General features: G+C 51.2%; 2 non-coding genes and 10 pseudogenes across 2 annotated transcripts; all 12 read left to right on the forward strand.

Annotated features, from left to right (window-relative positions):
• The first annotated feature begins 543 nt into the window (after positions 1 to 543).
• On the forward strand, positions 544 to 662 carry LOC148668470 (5S ribosomal RNA; annotated as a pseudogene).
• Positions 663 to 1,200: 538 nt separating this feature from the next.
• Positions 1,201 to 1,319, forward strand: LOC148668471 (5S ribosomal RNA; annotated as a pseudogene).
• A 538-nt stretch (positions 1,320 to 1,857) lies between these two features.
• Positions 1,858 to 1,976, forward strand: LOC148668472 (5S ribosomal RNA; annotated as a pseudogene).
• A 537-nt stretch (positions 1,977 to 2,513) lies between these two features.
• On the forward strand, positions 2,514 to 2,632 carry LOC148668473 (5S ribosomal RNA; annotated as a pseudogene).
• A 536-nt stretch (positions 2,633 to 3,168) lies between these two features.
• LOC148668474 (5S ribosomal RNA) lies at positions 3,169 to 3,287 on the forward strand. Its single transcript, XR_015938749.1, has one exon. It is a non-coding gene; the product is annotated as a 5S ribosomal RNA (ribosomal RNA).
• Positions 3,288 to 3,824: 537 nt separating this feature from the next.
• Positions 3,825 to 3,943, forward strand: LOC148668475 (5S ribosomal RNA; annotated as a pseudogene).
• A 537-nt stretch (positions 3,944 to 4,480) lies between these two features.
• On the forward strand, positions 4,481 to 4,589 carry LOC148668476 (5S ribosomal RNA; annotated as a pseudogene).
• Positions 4,590 to 5,126: 537 nt separating this feature from the next.
• LOC148668477 (5S ribosomal RNA) lies at positions 5,127 to 5,245 on the forward strand (annotated as a pseudogene).
• Positions 5,246 to 5,782: 537 nt separating this feature from the next.
• LOC148668478 (5S ribosomal RNA) lies at positions 5,783 to 5,901 on the forward strand (annotated as a pseudogene).
• A 537-nt stretch (positions 5,902 to 6,438) lies between these two features.
• On the forward strand, positions 6,439 to 6,557 carry LOC148668479 (5S ribosomal RNA; annotated as a pseudogene).
• Positions 6,558 to 7,094: 537 nt separating this feature from the next.
• LOC148668480 (5S ribosomal RNA) lies at positions 7,095 to 7,213 on the forward strand (annotated as a pseudogene).
• A 537-nt stretch (positions 7,214 to 7,750) lies between these two features.
• LOC148668481 (5S ribosomal RNA) lies at positions 7,751 to 7,869 on the forward strand. Its single transcript, XR_015938464.1, has one exon. It is a non-coding gene; the product is annotated as a 5S ribosomal RNA (ribosomal RNA).
• Positions 7,870 to 17,249: the final 9,380 nt, after the last annotated feature.

The raw sequence follows: 17,249 nt of genomic DNA on the forward strand, positions 1-17,249 counted from the left end.
TAAGCTTTTAAGCGCAGGAGGCGCCCTATCCCCGCTCGCTCGCTCATTCCCCTGTTCACACGTGCAGTGCGGCTTGTCCGTCTGTTTATTTGTCAGCTTTGGCGAGACACGGGTGCTTGTGTATTAGCGTGAGCGTTTTTAATTCTGATCAGGAACAGTTTTACAAGTCCGCAAAGGATCGAGGAAAGGTTTATCGCCAGCTGAAAAGAGACACAGCGCTTCGGCTGTGGAGACTTGTTCGGCTGGCGTTCGGAGAGTCGCGTTTTTCAGAATTGTATTGAGATCGTTTTCCACAGAGCTCAGATGTCAAAGCACAGCAGCAGCTCTCCACAGCGATCCTCTATAGCGCCCTTTCTCCCGCAGCTCCGTCCTCATTGGAAGGAAGCAAGAGTGAAAGGCTGAAGTGAAATAGAGCGGGGACGAAGGCAGTGAAGAGAGAGAACGTGGGAAGAAGAGAAAAACGCAAGGGAAAAAAAGCAGCGTCGTAAAAGAGGTGACGGAGCTGTCCTCTCAATAAGAAGGGTGCCAGCGAGCCTTGCTCTCGCTTACGGCCACACCCCCTTGAGCACGCCTGATCTCGTCTGATCCTGGAAGCTAAACAGGGATGGGCCTGGTTAGTACTTGGATGGGAGACCGCCTGGGAATACCAGGTGCTGTAAGCTTTTAAGCGCAGGAGGCGCCCTATCCCCGCTCGCTCGCTCATTCCCCTGTTCACACGTGCAGTGCGGCTTGTCCGTCTGTTTATTTGTCAGCTTTGGCGAGACACGGGTGCTTGTGTATTAGCGTGAGCGTTTTTTATTCTGATCAGGAACAGTTTTACAAGTCCGCAAAGGATCGAGGAAAGGTTTATCGCCAGCTGAAAAGAGACACAGCGCTTCGGCTGTGGAGACTTGTTCGGCTGGCGTTCGGAGAGTCGCGTTTTTCAGAATTGTATTGAGATCGTTTTCCACAGAGCTCAGATGTCAAAGCACAGCAGCAGCTCTCCACAGCGATCCTCTATAGCGCCCTTTCTCCCGCAGCTCCGTCCTCATTGGAAGGAAGCAAGAGTGAAAGGCTGAAGTGAAATAGAGCAGGGACGAAGGCAGTGAAGAGAGAGAACGTGGGAAGAAAGAGAAAAACGCAAGGGAAAAAAAGCAGCGTCATAAAAGAGGTGACGGAGCTGTCCTCTCAATAAGAAGGGTGCCAGCGAGCCTTGCTCTCGCTTACGGCCACACCCCCTTGAGCACGCCTGATCTCGTCTGATCCTGGAAGCTAAACAGGGATGGGCCTGGTTAGTACTTGGATGGGAGACCGCCTGGGAATACCAGGTGCTGTAAGCTTTTAAGCGCAGGAGGCGCCCTATCCCCGCTCGCTCGCTCATTCCCCTGTTCACACGTGCAGTGCGGCTTGTCCGTCTGTTTATTTGTCAGCTTTGGCGAGACACGGGTGCTTGTGTATTAGCGTGAGCGTTTTTTATTCTGATCAGGAACAGTTTTACAAGTCCGCAAAGGATCGAGGAAAGGTTTATCGCCAGCTGAAAAGAGACACAGCGCTTCGGCTGTGGAGACTTGTTCGGCTGGCGTTCGGAGAGTCGCGTTTTTCAGAATTGTATTGAGATCGTTTTCCACAGAGCTCAGATGTCAAAGCACAGCAGCAGCTCTCCACAGCGATCCTCTATAGCGCCCTTTCTCCCGCAGCTCCGTCCTCATTGGAAGGAAGCAAGAGTGAAAGGCTGAAGTGAAATAGAGCAGGGACGAAGGCAGTGAAGAGAGAGAACGTGGGAAGAAAGAGAAAAACGCAAGGGAAAAAAAGCAGCGTCATAAAAGAGGTGACGGAGCTGTCCTCTCAATAAGAAGGGTGCCAGCAAGCTTTGCTCTCGCTTACGGCCACACTCCCTTGAGCACGCCTGATCTCGTCTAATCTCGGAAGCTAAACAGGGATGGGCCTGGTTAGTACTTGGATTGGAGACCGCCTGGGAATACCAGGTGCTGTAAGCTTTTAAGCGCAGGAGGCGCCCTATCCCCGCTTGCTCGCTCATTCCCCTGTTCACACGTGCAGTGCGGCTTGTCCGTCTGTTTATTTGTCAGCTTTGGCGAGACACGGGTGCTTGTGTATTAGCGTGAGCGTTTTTTATTCTGATCAGGAACAGTTTAACAAGTCCGCAAAGGATCGAGGAAAGGTTTATCGCCAGCTGAAAAGAGACACAGCGCTTCGGCTGTGGAGACTTGTTCGGCTGGCGTTCGGAGAGTCGCGTTTTTCAGAATTGTATTGAGATCGTTTTCCACAGAGCTCAGATGTCAAAGCACAGCAGCAGCTCTCCACAGCGATCCTCTATAGCGCCCTTTCTCCCGCAGCTCCGTCCTCATTGGAAGGAAGCAAGAGTGAAAGGCTGAAGTGAAATAGAGCGGGGACGAAGGCAGTGAAGAGAGAGAACGTGGGAAGAAGAGAAAAACGCAAGGGAAAAAAAGCAGCGTCGTAAAAGAGGTGACGGAGCTGTCCTCTCAATAAGAAGGGTGCCAGCGAGCCTTGCTCTCGCTTATGGCCACACCCCCTTGAGCACGCCTGAACTCGTCTGATCTCGGAAGCTAAACAGGGATGGGCTTGGTTAGTACTTGGATGGGAGACCGCCTGGGAATACCAGGTGCTGTAAGCTTTTAAGCGCAGGAGGCGCCCTATCCCTGCTCGCTCGCTCATTCCCCTGTTCACACGTGCAGTGCGGCTTGTCCGTCTGTTTATTTGTCAGCTTTGGCGAGACACGGGTGCTTGTGTATTAGCGTGAGCGTTTTTTATTCTGATCAGGAACAGTTTAACAAGTCCGCAAAGGATCGAGGAAAGGTTTATCGCCAGCTGAAAAGAGACACAGCGCTTCGGCTGTGGAGACTTGTTCGGTTGGCGTTCGGAGAGTCGCGTTTTTCAGAATTGTATTGAGATCGTTTTCCACAGAGCTCAGATGTCAAAGCACAGCAGCAGCTCTCCACAGCGATCCTCTATAGCGCCCTTTCTCCCGCAGCTCCGTCCTCATTGGAAGGAAGCAAGAGTGAAAGGCTGAAGTGAAATAGAGCGGGGACGAAGGCAGTGAAGAGAGAGAACGTGGAAAGAAGAGAAAAACGCAAGGGAAAAAAGCAGCGTCGTAAAAGAGGTGACGGAGCTGTCCTCTCAATAAGAAGGGTGCCAGCGAGCCTTGCTCTCGCTTACGGCCACACCCCCTTGAGCACACCTGATCTCGTCTGATCTCGGAAGCTAAACAGGGATGGGCCTGGTTAGTACTTGGATGGGAGACCGCCTGGGAATACCAGGTGCTGTAAGCTTTTAAGCGCAGGAGGCGCCCTATCCCCGCTCGCTCGCTCATTCCCCTGTTCACACGTGCAGTGCGGCTTGTCCGTCTGTTTATTTGTCAGCTTTGGCGAGACACGGGTGCTTGTGTATTAGTGTGAGCGTTTTTTATTCTGATCATGAACAGTTTAACAAGTCCGCAAAGGATCGAGGAAAGGTTTATCGCCAGCTGAAAAGAGACACAGCGCTTCGGCTGTGGAGACTTGTTCGGCTGGCGTTCGGAGAGTCGCGTTTTTCAGAATTGTATTGAGATCGTTTTCCACAGAGCTCAGATGTCAAAGCACAGCAGCAGCTCTCCACAGCGATCCTCTATAGCGCCCTTTCTCCCGCAGCTCCGTCCTCATTGGAAGGAAGCAAGAGTGAAAGGCTGAAGTGAAATAGAGCGGGGACGAAGGCAGTGAAGAGAGAGAACGTGGGAAGAAGAGAAAAACGCAAGGGAAAAAAAGCAGCGTCGTAAAAGAGGTGACGGAGCTGTCCTCTCAATAAGAAGGGTGCCAGCGAGCCTTGCTCTCGCTTACGGCCACACCCCATTGAGCACGCCTGATCTCGTCTGATCTCGGAAGCTAAACAGGGATGGGCCTGGTTAGTACTTGGATGGGAGACCGCCTGGGAATACCAGGTGCTGTAAGCTTTTAAGCGCAGGAGGCGCCCTATCCCCGCTCGCTCGCTCATTCCCCTGTTCACACGTGCAGTGCGGCTTGTCCGTCTGTTTATTTGTCAGCTTTGGCGAGACACGGGTGCTTGTGTATTAGCGTGAGCGTTTTTTATTCTGATCAGGAACAGTTTTACAAGTCCGCAAAGGATCGAGGAAAGGTTTATCGCCAGCTGAAAAGAGACACAGCGCTTCGGCTGTGGAGACTTGTTCGGCTGGGGTTCGGAGAGTCGCGTTTTTCAGAATTGTATTGAGATCGTTTTCCACAGAGCTCAGATGTCAAAGCACAGCAGCAGCTCTCCACAGCGATCCTCTATAGCGCCCTTTCTCCCGCAGCTCCGTCCTCATTGGAAGGAAGCAAGAGTGAAAGGCTGAAGTGAAATAGAGCGGGGACGAAGGCAGTGAAGAGAGAGAACGTGGGAAGAAGAGAAAAACGCAAGGGAAAAAAAGCAGCGTCGTAAAAGAGGTGACGGAGCTGTCCTCTCAATAAGAAGGGTGCCAGCGAGCCTTGCTCTCGCTTACGGCCACACCCCCATGAGCACACCTGATCTCGGAAGCTGAACAGGGATGGGCCTGGTTAGTACTTGGATGGGAGACCGCCTGGGAATACCAGGTGCTGTAAGCTTTTAAGCGCAGGAGGCGCCCTATCCCCGCTCGCTCGCTCATTCCCCTGTTCACACGTGCAGTGCGGCTTGTCCGTCTGTTTATTTGTCAGCTTTGGCGAGACACGGGTTCTTGTGTATTAGCGTGAGCGTTTTTTATTCTGATCAGGAACAGTTTTACAAGTCTGCAAAGGATCGAGGAAAGGTTTATCGCCAGCTGAAAAGAGACACAGCGCTTCGGCTGTGGAGACTTGTTCGGCTGGCGTTCGGAGAGTCGCGTTTTTCAGAATTGTATTGAGATCGTTTTCCACAGAGCTCAGATGTCAAAGCACAGCAGCAGCTCTCCACAGCGATCCTCTATAGCGCCCTTTCTCCCGCAGCTCCGTCCTCATTGGAAGGAAGCAAGAGTGAAAGGCTGAAGTGAAATAGAGCAGGGACGAAGGCAGTGAAGAGAGAGAACGTGGGAAGAAGAGAAAAACGCAAGGGAAAAAAAGCAGCGTCGTAAAAGAGGTGACGGAGCTGTCCTCTCAATAAGAAGGGTGCCAGCGAGCCTTGCTCTCGCTTATGGCCACACCCCCTTGAGCACGCCTGATCTCGTCTGATCTTGGAAGCTAAACAGTGATGGGCCTGGTTAGTACTTGGATGGGAGACCGCCTGGGCATACCAGGTGCTGTAAGCTTTTAAGCGCAGGAGGCGCCCTATCCCCGCTCGCTCGCTCATTCCCCTGTTCACACGTGCAGTGCGGCTTGTCCGTCTGTTTATTTGTCAGCTTTGGCGAGACACGGTTGCTTGTGTATTAGCGTGAGCGTTTTTTATTCTGATCAGGAACAGTTTTACAAGTCCGCAAAGGATCGAGGAAAGGTTTATCGCCAGCTGAAAAGAGACACAGCGCTTCGGCTGTGGAGACTTGTTCGGCTGGCGTTCGGAGAGTCGCGTTTTTCAGAATTGTATTGAGATCGTTTTCCACAGAGCTCAGATGTCAAAGCACAGCAGCAGCTCTCCACAGCGATCCTCTATAGCGCCCTTTCTCCCGCAGCTCCGTCCTCATTGGAAGGAAGCAAAAGTGAAAGGCTGAAGTGAAATAGAGCGGGGACGAAGGCAGTGAAGAGAGAGAACGTGGGAAGAAGAGAAAAACGCAAGGGAAAAAAAGCAGCGTCGTAAAAGAGGTGACGGAGCTGTCCTCTCAATAAGAAGGGTGCCAGCGAGCCTTGCTCTCGCTTATGGCCACACCCCCTTGAGCACGCCTGATCTCGTCTGATCTCGGAAGCTAAACAGGGATGGGCCTGGATAGTACTTGGATGGGAGACCGCCTGGGAATACCAGGTGCTGCAAGCTTTTAAGCGCAGGAGGCGCCCTATCCCCGCTCGCTCGCTCATTCCCCTGTTCACACGTGCAGTGCGGCTTGTCCGTCTGTTTATTTGTCAGCTTTGGCGAGACACGGGTGCTTGTGTATTAGCGTGAGCGTTTTTTATTCTGATCATGAACAGTTTAACAAGTCCGCAAAGGATCGAGGAAAGGTTTATCGCCAGCTGAAAAGAGACACAGCGCTTCGGCTGTGGAGACTTGTTCGGCTGGCGTTCGGAGAGTCGCGTTTTTCAGAATTGTATTGAGATCGTTTTCCACAGAGCTCAGATGTCAAAGCACAGCAGCAGCTCTCCACAGCGGTCCTCTATAGCGCCCTTTCTCCCGCAGCTCCGTCCTCATTGGAAGGAAGCAAAAGTGAAAGGCTGAAGTGAAATAGAGCGGGGACGAAGGCAGTGAAGAGAGAGAACGTGGGAAGAAGAGAAAAACGCAAGGGAAAAAAAGCAGCGTCGTAAAAGAGGTGACGGAGCTGTCCTCTCAATAAGAAGGGTGCCAGCGAGCCTTGCTCTCCCTTATGGCCACACCCCCTTGAGCACGCCTGAACTCGTCTGATCTCGGAAGCTAAACAGGGATGGGCCTGGTTAGTACTTGGATGGGAGACCGCCTGGGAATACCAGGTGCTTTAAGCTTTTAAGCGCAGGAGGCGCCCTATCCCCGCTCGCTCTCTCATTCCCCTGTTCACACATGCAGTGCGGCTTGTCCGTCTGTTTATTTGTCAGCTTTGGCGAGACACGGGTGCTTGTGTATTAGCGTGAGCGTTTTTTATTCTGATCATGAACAGTTTAACAAGTCCGCAAAGGATCGAGGAAAGGTTTATCGCCAGCTGAAAAGAGACACAGCGCTTCGGCTGTGGAGACTTGTTCGGCTGGCGTTCGGAGAGTCGCGTTTTTCAGAATTGTATTGAGATCGTTTTCAACAGAGCTCAGATGTCAAAGCACAGCAGCAGCTCTCCACAGCGATCCTCTATAGCGCCCTTTCTCCCGCAGCTCCGTCCTCATTGGAAGGAAGCAAGAGTGAAAGGCTGAAGTGAAATAGAGCGGGGACGAAGGCAGTGAAGAGAGAGAACGTGGGAAGAAGAGAAAAACGCAAGGGAAAAAAAGCAGCGTCGTAAAAGAGGTGACGGAGCTGTCCTCTCAATAAGAAGGGTGCCAGCGAGCCTTGCTCTCGCTTATGGCCACACCCCCTTGAGCACGCCTGATCTCGTCTGCTCTCGGAAGCTAAACAGGGATGGGCCTGGTTAGTACTTGGATGGGAGACCGCCTGGGAATACCAGGTGCTGTAAGCTTTTAAGCGCAGGAGGCGCCCTATCCCCGCTCGCTCGCTCATTCCCCTGTTCACACGTGCAGTGCGGCTTGTCCGTCTGTTTATTTGTCAGCTTTGGCGAGACACGGGTGCTTGTGTATTAGCGTGAGCGTTTTTTATTCTGATCAGGAACAGTTTAACAAGTCCGCAAAGGATCGAGGAAAGGTTTATCGCCAGCTGAAAAGAGACACAGCGCTTCGGCTGTGGAGACTTGTTCGGTTGGCGTTCGGAGAGTCGCGTTTTTCAGAATTGTATTGAGATCGTTTTCCACAGAGCTCAGATGTCAAAGCACAGCAGCAGCTCTCCACAGCGATCCTCTATAGCGCCCTTTCTCCCGCAGCTCCGTCCTCATTGGAAGGAAGCAAGAGTGAAAGGCTGAAGTGAAATAGAGTGGGGACGAAGGCAGTGAAGAGAGAGAACGTGGGAAGAAGAGAAAAACGCAAGGGAAAAAAAGCAGCGTCGTAAAAGAGGTGACGGAGCTGTCCTCTCAATAAGAAGGGTGCCAGCGAGCCTTGCTCTCGCTTACGGCCACACCCCCTTGAGCACGCCTGATCTCGTCTGATCTCGGAAGCTAAACAGGGATGGGCCTGGTTAGTACTTGGATGGGAGACCGCCTGGGAATGCCAGGTGCTGTAAGCTTTTAAGCGCAGGAGGCGCCCTATCCCCGCTCGCTCGCTCATTCCCCTGTTCACACGTGCAGTGCGGCTTGTCCGTCTGTTTATTTGTCAGCTTTGGCGAGACACGGGTGCTTGTGTATTAGCGTGAGCGTTTTTTATTCTGATCAGGAACAGTTTAACAAGTCCGCAAAGGATCGAGGAAAGGTTTATCGCCAGCTGAAAAGAGACACAGCGCTTCGGCTGTGGAGACTTTATTAATAAGGCCCCTCAGTAGTTGAGATCTCTGTTATTCCCATCTAGAAACATGCAATCAGCATGTTATTGCTGAAGCAATAGTCACAACATTATTCCACACCTGGGTGAGATGCGGGTTATGATGACAGTCATGCTTTCTACACCTTATACTGAGCTCAGAAATGGACCAAGCGGACATCTCACGAGCAGATCCCTCCGCGTATAAGAAAGGCAACTTGTCTCAGCAAAAATACAAAAAGGCAAAAATCCCACACTTGGAATGCAAACGTACCCTAAAAAGGAAACACGGTTTTAAAACGAACTTGATTTTCCCCTGGAGAAACCTTTTTATGGACACACATCGCATCTATTACACATGTAGAACTAAATATAAAGATAAAACTTAATATAAGAAGTCATGACATATCACACATGACGAAGTCTGGTCCAGAATAAACAGTTTACACTGACCCACCTTTATTTACCCTGGTCACTCACTTCTATTAACTGTTTAACTGGGTAACAAATTAATATTTGTTTCAATTTGGGATCTACACCTGGGAGCCCTGAAATGTTGGCCAGAGGGGAGAAGCTGATATTCAGACGTGAGAATATATTAAAATAAAGGATCTGATGTTGTTTTTCACCTGTCTAATCAAAGCTTGTTCAAAAATTATCTGATTATAGGACACACGAGTTTATAATCATACTCATTCCACTTTTTAACCCCGTATATATGCACAATATGAAACGTATATACACTAAATCTCACGTGTGACTCCCATAATATACATTTCTTTACGAAAATTAGGAACACTTACTACAATTATCAACCCCCCATGACGAGGCAATATTTCATACCTTTGTTTCTTTGTGGGTTCAAAGTTCTGTCCTGTCGTTTCACACGTAATGTTTTGGTAGTTATCTCAATTTTCCTTTGCAATTATCTCCAAGATCATCATCAACTTTTTGTAAAACGCTATGCACAACTGATATTTAAAGAAAGTCCTGTACCAAAACGTCTTCGTAGGGAAAGACAACTTTTTTTCCTTACGTTAGTCGCTACACGGTTACTCAAAAAATCCATTCACCGCCTTTAAAAAAAAAGTTTCGTTTTTTATTGTGGTTCCCTGACATTTCTGTCACAATTCTGAGGGACCCCAAATAAAATTCACTTGCCGGTATAAAGACACCGGCGAGGATAAGACAGGTATCGAGCCACCTGCGTATCTAGCGGACGTTTAAAATAAAAAAATGGCGTGTAATCTTGCGAAGGGCTACTGTTTTTTTTATAGTTTGTCGATTGTAAGGGACGTGGGCCGCGACAGAAATACTGGACGGGGTGGGAAAAGGTTTATTGATGGTTTATTGTACCGCAACGGTCACAATTGACTCACCAGCAAAGATGGCGCCGAGGCCACATCGGCTCCCTCCCGCCCTGCCTCGCACCGAAGCTCGAGCTGCGGAGCGCGACGCCAAACCGCCAGTCCACGGGCGCGGGCGCCGGACATAGACGTCATAAACCCTTCCGAGGCGCAGGAATTATAGATCACTGTAGTTTCTTCTGGACCCGGGTTAGGGACAGTGTGCCCTCCGTGAGAGTCTTCTGAGGAAGCCAGTGTCTCATGGGTGTCCAGGCTTGGTACCATCTGTCCATCACAGGACACACAGACACACACACTCACACACCCTGGACAGGACACCAGTCCATCACAGGACACACACACACTCACTCACACACCCTGGACAGGACACCGGTCCATCACAGGACATACACACACCCTAGATAGGACACCAGTCCATCACAGGACACACACACTCACACACCCTGGACAGGACACCAGTCACTCACAGGATACACACACACACTCACACACCCTGAACAGGACACCAGTCCCTCACAGGACACACACACACAACCTGGATAGGACACCAGTCCCTCACAGGACACTCAGACACACACACTCACACACCCTGGACAGGAACCAGTCCATCACATTCTCTCCAGACACAGCTGGGTGAGCTCCTCCAGTCAGTACAGGGGGCTCTACTGTACACAGAGGGTGGCGGGGGTGTGGAACAACTCCTTTGTTCGGGGCCTTGGGGCATTCTTGTTGTGAAAGGCGCTATATAAAAAAAACTGAATTGAAATTGAATCTTACAGGTTTGGGTTTTTCAGAGATCTTGTCAGAGATCTTGTCTGACGTGCCCGTTTCAAAAACGTAACGACACTCCTCACGTCCGAGCGCCGCCGGTCTGTGACGTAACGTATCCTTACACAACCATGACGGTTTCATCATGGACAGCACGAAAGCCCGAAAAGTGGTTGACATTTTAATTTGGCAACGCCACGATGGATCCCAGTTTTTTTTTTTATTTTGGAGGCCAAAAAGGACAAAAAAGGAAACGTCCGGAGTGGATCGATGGTCATCTCTGCGGTTGTTCTGATGTTCTGAAAAAACAAAACAAAAAAAAAAACGGCTCGCTTGCCCGGTCGTGTAGTGTTTCCACACCCCACGCAAATCAACTTCTCTTCGCCCCCGGGGGCTCGTCGCCCGCAGCACCCCTCTCACGTGATAGGGGCTTCCCCCGGCTGTGACGTACTTACCCTACCCTATTCCGCCAACGTCATACCGAAGGTCGCGCTTCGGGCCGCGGCGATGTTGACGGACTGTCTTGTAGCGTGAGAAGGGTTTAAATTTCGACTTAAGGAGTTGGCCATCGTTATATTTCGCGAGGTATCATACGGGGGGAAAAAGAACATTTATATTTATCAACCTACTAGTAATACTGGGTGGATGTCACGTTCCCCAAAGTTCAGTGCCTCTCTCTAATAAAGTAGAAACGTGACATTGAACTCCGTTCGAAACAGGAGAAATCACCAGGACACGATACAACTGACGTCCGGAAAAGAAAAAAAGAACTCCTATTCCCATTTGTAATGACCCCGTAGTGTTTTTCCCGGTGTGCGCTCATCTTTCGGAGACCCGTTTCTCTCTGGTGTTTTGCTGTTGGAATAAATGCCGAGGTGACCCTTCTGTGTGGAGTCTGCGTGTTCTCTCCAGCGGGTCGTTTCCTACACCGCAGGGGCTGATCGAACCGGGGTCTCCCAATCGTCACAGAAGTGTGTGTCATTTTGGGTGGTGGTGGGGGGGTGCATCGGGGATACTGCGCCCCGAGGGGATAACCTCTCACCTTACTCCGGACGAAGGGAGAAGACCTGTACCTTCACGAGTCCGGGTTGTGAAAACTTCTTCTGGCAGTTCAAAACGTTTCGAAGAGACTACAGCGCTACCCTGTTTTCCATTTCTATCGTGTATTATTATACAGTCATAAGTATCTGTACTGATCACAGATCCCCCTCTCACTACCAGGACTGAAGCCCAGTGCAGCACGAATAATAATAATAATAATTAATCCGTCTGGACTCTCCACTCAGAGCTCTTCCCAGGTCAGGGGGATCCCCTCCAGCCCCCCCAGTGTGCAGCCCCCACGTGGATGATGCTCCAGTCCGCTCAGCACACAGCAGCTCTCAGTGGGGAGGAGAGCAGAGGGATGGAGCCAGTTCAGAGAGGGGGGGTGATAAGGAGGCCATGATGGGTCAAGACCAGGGGGGGAATCAGGCCAGGACACTGGGGTAACACCCCTACTCCTCTCCAGAAACACCCCGGGATTGTTAATGAGCACAGAGAGTCAGGACCTCGGTTTGACGTCTTATCCGAAGGACGGCGCCTGTTTACAGTCCAGTGTCCCCCGTCACTATACTGGGGCATCAGGACCCACACAGACCGCAGGGTGAAAGCGCCCCCTGCTGGCCCCACTCACACCTCTCCCAGCAGCAACCTCAGTTTTTCCCAGGAGTCTCCCCTCCAGGTACTGACCAGGCTTCTACCTGCTGGGCTCCAGTGGGGAGGGGGCTGCTAGCTGGGAGCTGCAGGGTGAGATGGCTGCTGGGCAAACGATGGCTAAAGAGCTTCCTAGGACACCCTGGAGTTCGTGGTCAACTTCCTTCTCTTCAGACGGAGGTGGCTTGAAATCTGTCTCGTTTCAAGGAGTATTGGACACGATGCCCCCCCTGCTTTAGCCCCGCTAACTGGTGGCACGCCGACAACGAGGGCTCTCGGCCTCAATCCATCAACCACAAACTCTCCGGGATGAAAGAGAAAGACAGACTCTGTTTGTTCGTTTCGGGGGGGGAGGGAAAAAACCAAAAGCTTTTTTTAAAAAACATTTTAATGATGCTTAACAAAAGAACAAAAATTACAATACAGATTAATGTCAAGGGACACACCCCCCCCCCCATCTTACGATCATCACAGGACCTTAAAATAATACTTAATAATACAAGGTCATGCAGACGATCTGAGGACTCAGGTGGAGATAATGTGAAAGTTTTCCACAGTCCAGTCTGGGGTCCCTCAGCTTCAGTCCAGACTGGGGTCTGGGGTCCCTCAGCTTCAGTCCAGACTGGGGTCCCTCAGCTTCAGTCCAGACTGGGATCTGGGGTCCCTCAGCTCCGGTCCAGTCCAGTCTGGGGCCCCTCAGCTCTGGTCCAGTCCAGTATGGGGCCCCTCAGCTCCAGTGCAGTCCAGTCCAGTCTGGTGTCCCTCAGCTCCAGTGCAGCCCAGTCTGGGGTCCCTCAGCTTCGGTCCAGCACAGTCTGGGGTCCCTCAGCTTCGGTCCAGCACAGACTGGGGTCCCTCAGCTTCAGTCCAGACTGGTGTCCCTCAGCTTCAGCCCAGCACAGACTGGGGTCCCTCAGCTTCGGTCCAGACTGGGGTCCCTCAGCTCCAGTGCAGTCCAGACTGGGGTCCCTCAGCTTCGGTCCAGCACAGACTGGGGTCTCTCAGCTTCGGTCCAGACTGGGGTCCCTCAGCTTCAGTCCAGCACAGTCTGGGGTCCCTTAGCTTTGGTCCAGTCCAGTCTGGGGTCCCTCAGCTTCGGTCCAGCACAGCCTGGGGCCCCTCAGCTCCAGTCCAGTCCAGTCTGGGGCCCCTCAGCTTTGGTCCAGCACAGTCTGGAGTCCCTCAGCTTCGGTCCAGCACAGACTGGGGTCCCTCAGCTTTGGCCCAGCACAGACTGGGGTCCCTCAGCTTCGGTCCAGCACAGTCTGGGGTCCCTCAGCTCCAGTCCAGTCCAGTCTGGTGTCTCTCAGCTCCGGTCCAGTGCAGTCTGGGGTCCCTCAGCTTCGGTCCAGCACAGTCTGGGGTCCCTTGGCTCCAGTCCAGTCCAGTCTGGTGTCCCTCAGCTCCAGTCAAGTCCAGTCCAGTCCAGTCCTTGGTGGGGAAGGCGACTCCGATCTTAGCTGGCACAGAACCAGGAAAGGAACCTGGAAAGAATATTGTTATTGCAGGTGTGAGGGACACAGACACGGACATCACCATGACATCAAACAGCAAGAGGAGACTCCTTCTTGAATCACAGACACGACCGGGCGGCGTCCCCCTGTCTGCTCACCTGCACCTCCTCTTCTTCTTCTTGTCCTTCCCGGCAGCCTGCTCCTCCTCTCCCTCGCTCTTCCTCTCCTGACACACGGTCTCCGCCGCCTCCATCGGCTCGTCCTTATCATCTGTCTCCACCGACATGCAGCTCAGGGACTTTAAAAAGACGCACCAGCACTTCTGAAGCAGAGACAGGAGAGTCACGTTAAGAGTCGGACTGGACACTCCAGGACATGAACACTGCACTGAGAGAGAGAGGGGTTCATACACACACACTGACTGGACACTCCAGTACATGAACACTGCACTGAGAGAGAGAGGGGTTCATACACACACACTGACTGGACACTGGACAGGAGTAAAGAGAGAATCAGAGCATTACCCACTTTCTTTTTCTTCTGTCTCACAGGAGGTGGTGATTGGACCTCCTCCAGCTGGAGTCCGAGTAGGGAGAGAGGGGGCAGGAGAGGGACAGCACAGGGAGAGAAAGAGAGAGACAGGTGAGTCAAGTGTCCCAAGAGTACAGAGACTCTGCTGAGATCACACTCGCAGTGAGTGAGCCTGGGTGTAGCCCACTAATACTGACCCACTGTACACCATAGGACAGAGAAGAGGAGGAGGAGAGAGACACACTGCCTAGACACCACAGGACAGAGAGGAGGAGGAGAGAGACACACTGACTGGACACCACAGCACAGAGAGGAGGAGGAGAGAGACAGTGACAGACAGGGCTGACAAGACAGACAAGATGGCGAAACTCCACCACAGACAGGACAGGAGGCAGGGTGGGACCAGCACTGACCTTCTTCCTCTCTCCTGCCGGAGGAGCTGTCTCCACCTCCTCTTCCTCCTGCAAGTCAAGAGACAGGCTGAGAGAGAGACGGGCTGGTGGGACATCGGCGAACAGAGCTGAAGGCAGAGAGCCGGGGAGACAGGCCCAGCTGGGACAACGCAGGACAGACAGAGAGACAGACAGAAAGGAAGGAGAGAGAGACACAAAGATGAAGGCACAGAAAGACAGCAGGCAAAGAGAAAGATTGAGATTGAGGGACAAACAAACCGAGAGAGAGAGCGGAAGGAGAGAGAGAGAGGAAGGAGAGAGAAGGACAGACAGACTGACAGACGGGGCTGAAAGAGAGAGAGACAGAGAGGCAGGGACAGACAGACAGCAGGACGAGAGAGAGACAGAGATCGAGGGACAATAATTTGGTTTCGAAATTTATTCTGAAAATATACAATCATTCACTCCTGAAAAATATCGAGTTCAAATTATACATTATGTACAATATTGTAATCAACATATGGCTAATCATCAAAAATAAAAAAAAACTGTACTGGGGGACACAGCTGGCTGTGCTGTTCTGGACAGAACACACTGAGGTCCAGTTTCCACCTCCTGCAGGATCAAACAGCACCTCCACTGGCTCTCCAGTGAACAGAGGGACAGACAGAGAGGCTTCAGGCTGCAGGGTGACATTGTCTCTGTGAGCTGAAAGACAATCAGGACAGAGGATGATATAAGAACACACTCTGTCAAGAATATAGAGCCCTCTAGTGATCCTACTGTAGACCTGCTCACCACCCACAGTGACGATCACAGTGCTGATACTGCTTCCATTAAGGTCCCTCACTGTGTAGTTGCCCTGATCAGCTGGAGTGAGGGAGCGGAGTGTCAGAGAGCTGTTCTGCACTGACACTCACTGTTCGTACCTGGGGCCAGGGAGCCCTGCGCTGCTCAGTAAGACTATACGATTCCGGACAGATCGTGCAGGATCAAACAGCACCTCCACTGGACCAGCAGTGTGGAGGGGGGAGACAGAGAGGCACCAGGCTGCAGGCTGTGGACTTCTGAGTGAGCTGAAAAGGGACAGGTAGAAACATGTTGAATATTTAGTTTTACAACAATACCTTGAGTTTGGACTGCGATCAGCTTCATTTTGTATTTCAGCTGTGAAAATGCAATTTCAAAAATGCACGCCACAGTCATGTTAGGTTCAAGTTACAGTTGCATCACAACTCAATACATTTGCAATTCACTTCTGAGATAATTGTTCCTGGTGTTTGTGTTGTGTATGCCTTGCAATGGAGGGGTGAGAAATAATGGACTTATTACATTATAATGAATAATAATTGCTTACACTTATATAGTGCTTTTCTGGACACTCCACTCAAAGCGCTTTGCAGGACATGGGGACTCCCCTCCACCACCACAAATGTGCAGCATCCACCTGGATGATGGGACGGCAGCCATAGTGCACCAGAACGCTCCCCACACACCAGCTATGAGTGGGGAGGAGAGCAGAGTAATGAAGCCAATTCATAAATGGGGGTTATTAGGAGGCCATGATTGGTAAGGGTCAATGGGAAATTTGGCCAGGACACTGGGGTAAAACCCCTACTCTTTTCGAGAAACACCCCGGGATTTTTAATGACCACAGAGAGTCAGGACCTCGGTTTTACGTCTCATCTGAAGGACGGCACCTGTTTACAGTTTTTCCAGTGTCCCCGTCACTATACTGGGGCATTAGGACCCACATGGGCCACAGGGTGAGAGTTCCCCCTGGTGGCCCCACTAACACCTCTTCCAGCAGCAACCTTAGTTATTATTGTGAAGAATGAAAGAATATTAGGAACATGAAAAGGTTGAATGTTTTAAATGCGTTTTTTTACTGAAACATCCGCTACAGAGATGCGCACACACGTCATTACAAACGCACACCTGCACAGAGACGTCCTCAAGCGCCTTGTTCACAATTATGGGCTCCAATAGGAACAAAAAACGCCAGCCTGACAACTCGAGCATTCAAACCAAGAACCCAACACGTACTTATGTTGGCAGCCTGTGCAGAAAAGCAGAAAGAACCACAAGCCTTCTCTATTGGGAGGAAAAACACACACTCCCTCTCTCACACTCCTGATTTCCTTAAATAGCTCATTCTTCATCTCTGGCTCCTACATACAGTATAGCAGCGCTCAGTCTGCTTTGAATAAGCCATAAATCTAAGATTTGTTTTATCTGTTCCTCTTGTCTAGGCCTAGAGCTGCTTTTCATAAAAGAGCTGTTTGCATAAATAGCTAGGGTTACAGCTGAAGACACCAGCTTCATCCCCCAGTGTGTTATACGTCGGGAGCAAGAGAAGAGGGCCAGGCCGTGCCTTTTCATAGATTTTTCTTCTGAAAAGTCAGTTTCTCAGAGGCAGATTTAGCCCCTCATGCATTGTAGAGAGATAGACACGCCCGCGCGCGAACAGTTAGAGCTGCACCCTCACACAGAGTCAGACCCGCACAGACACATCCTCTTGTTTAAACAAATACACAAACCTGACGGCGCTCACAATGATCCAGACACACACACACACACACACACACACACACACACACACACACACACACACACACACACACACACACGACATCAGTAGTCACACTTGCACACTGGACCCCAGCTCAGTCCTCACCTCCAGCTCCTGCAAACCGCTTCGAACAAACTGCATTAAGAAAATTAGGTTGCGTTCCGGTAGCAGGCCATCCTGGGCACCAGTGTGAGTTACACACTCATTTGTAAAAGCCCTTCCGCATCGTCGGGCATGCTTCACAGTGCTGGACCTGGGGTGTGGGTGCTGTCTGTGTGGAGTTTGCATGTTCTCTCCCTGGTCTGTGGGGGTTTCCTCCAGGTGCTCCAGTTTCCCACAGTCCAGGGACAGGCTGCCACTTTCACTGGGCAGTG

The sequence above is a fragment of the Lepisosteus platostomus genome, chromosome 5 (assembly GCF_059453375.1).
Source record: "Lepisosteus platostomus isolate fLepPlt1 chromosome 5, fLepPlt1.hap1, whole genome shotgun sequence".
NCBI lineage: Eukaryota > Metazoa > Chordata > Actinopteri > Semionotiformes > Lepisosteidae > Lepisosteus > Lepisosteus platostomus.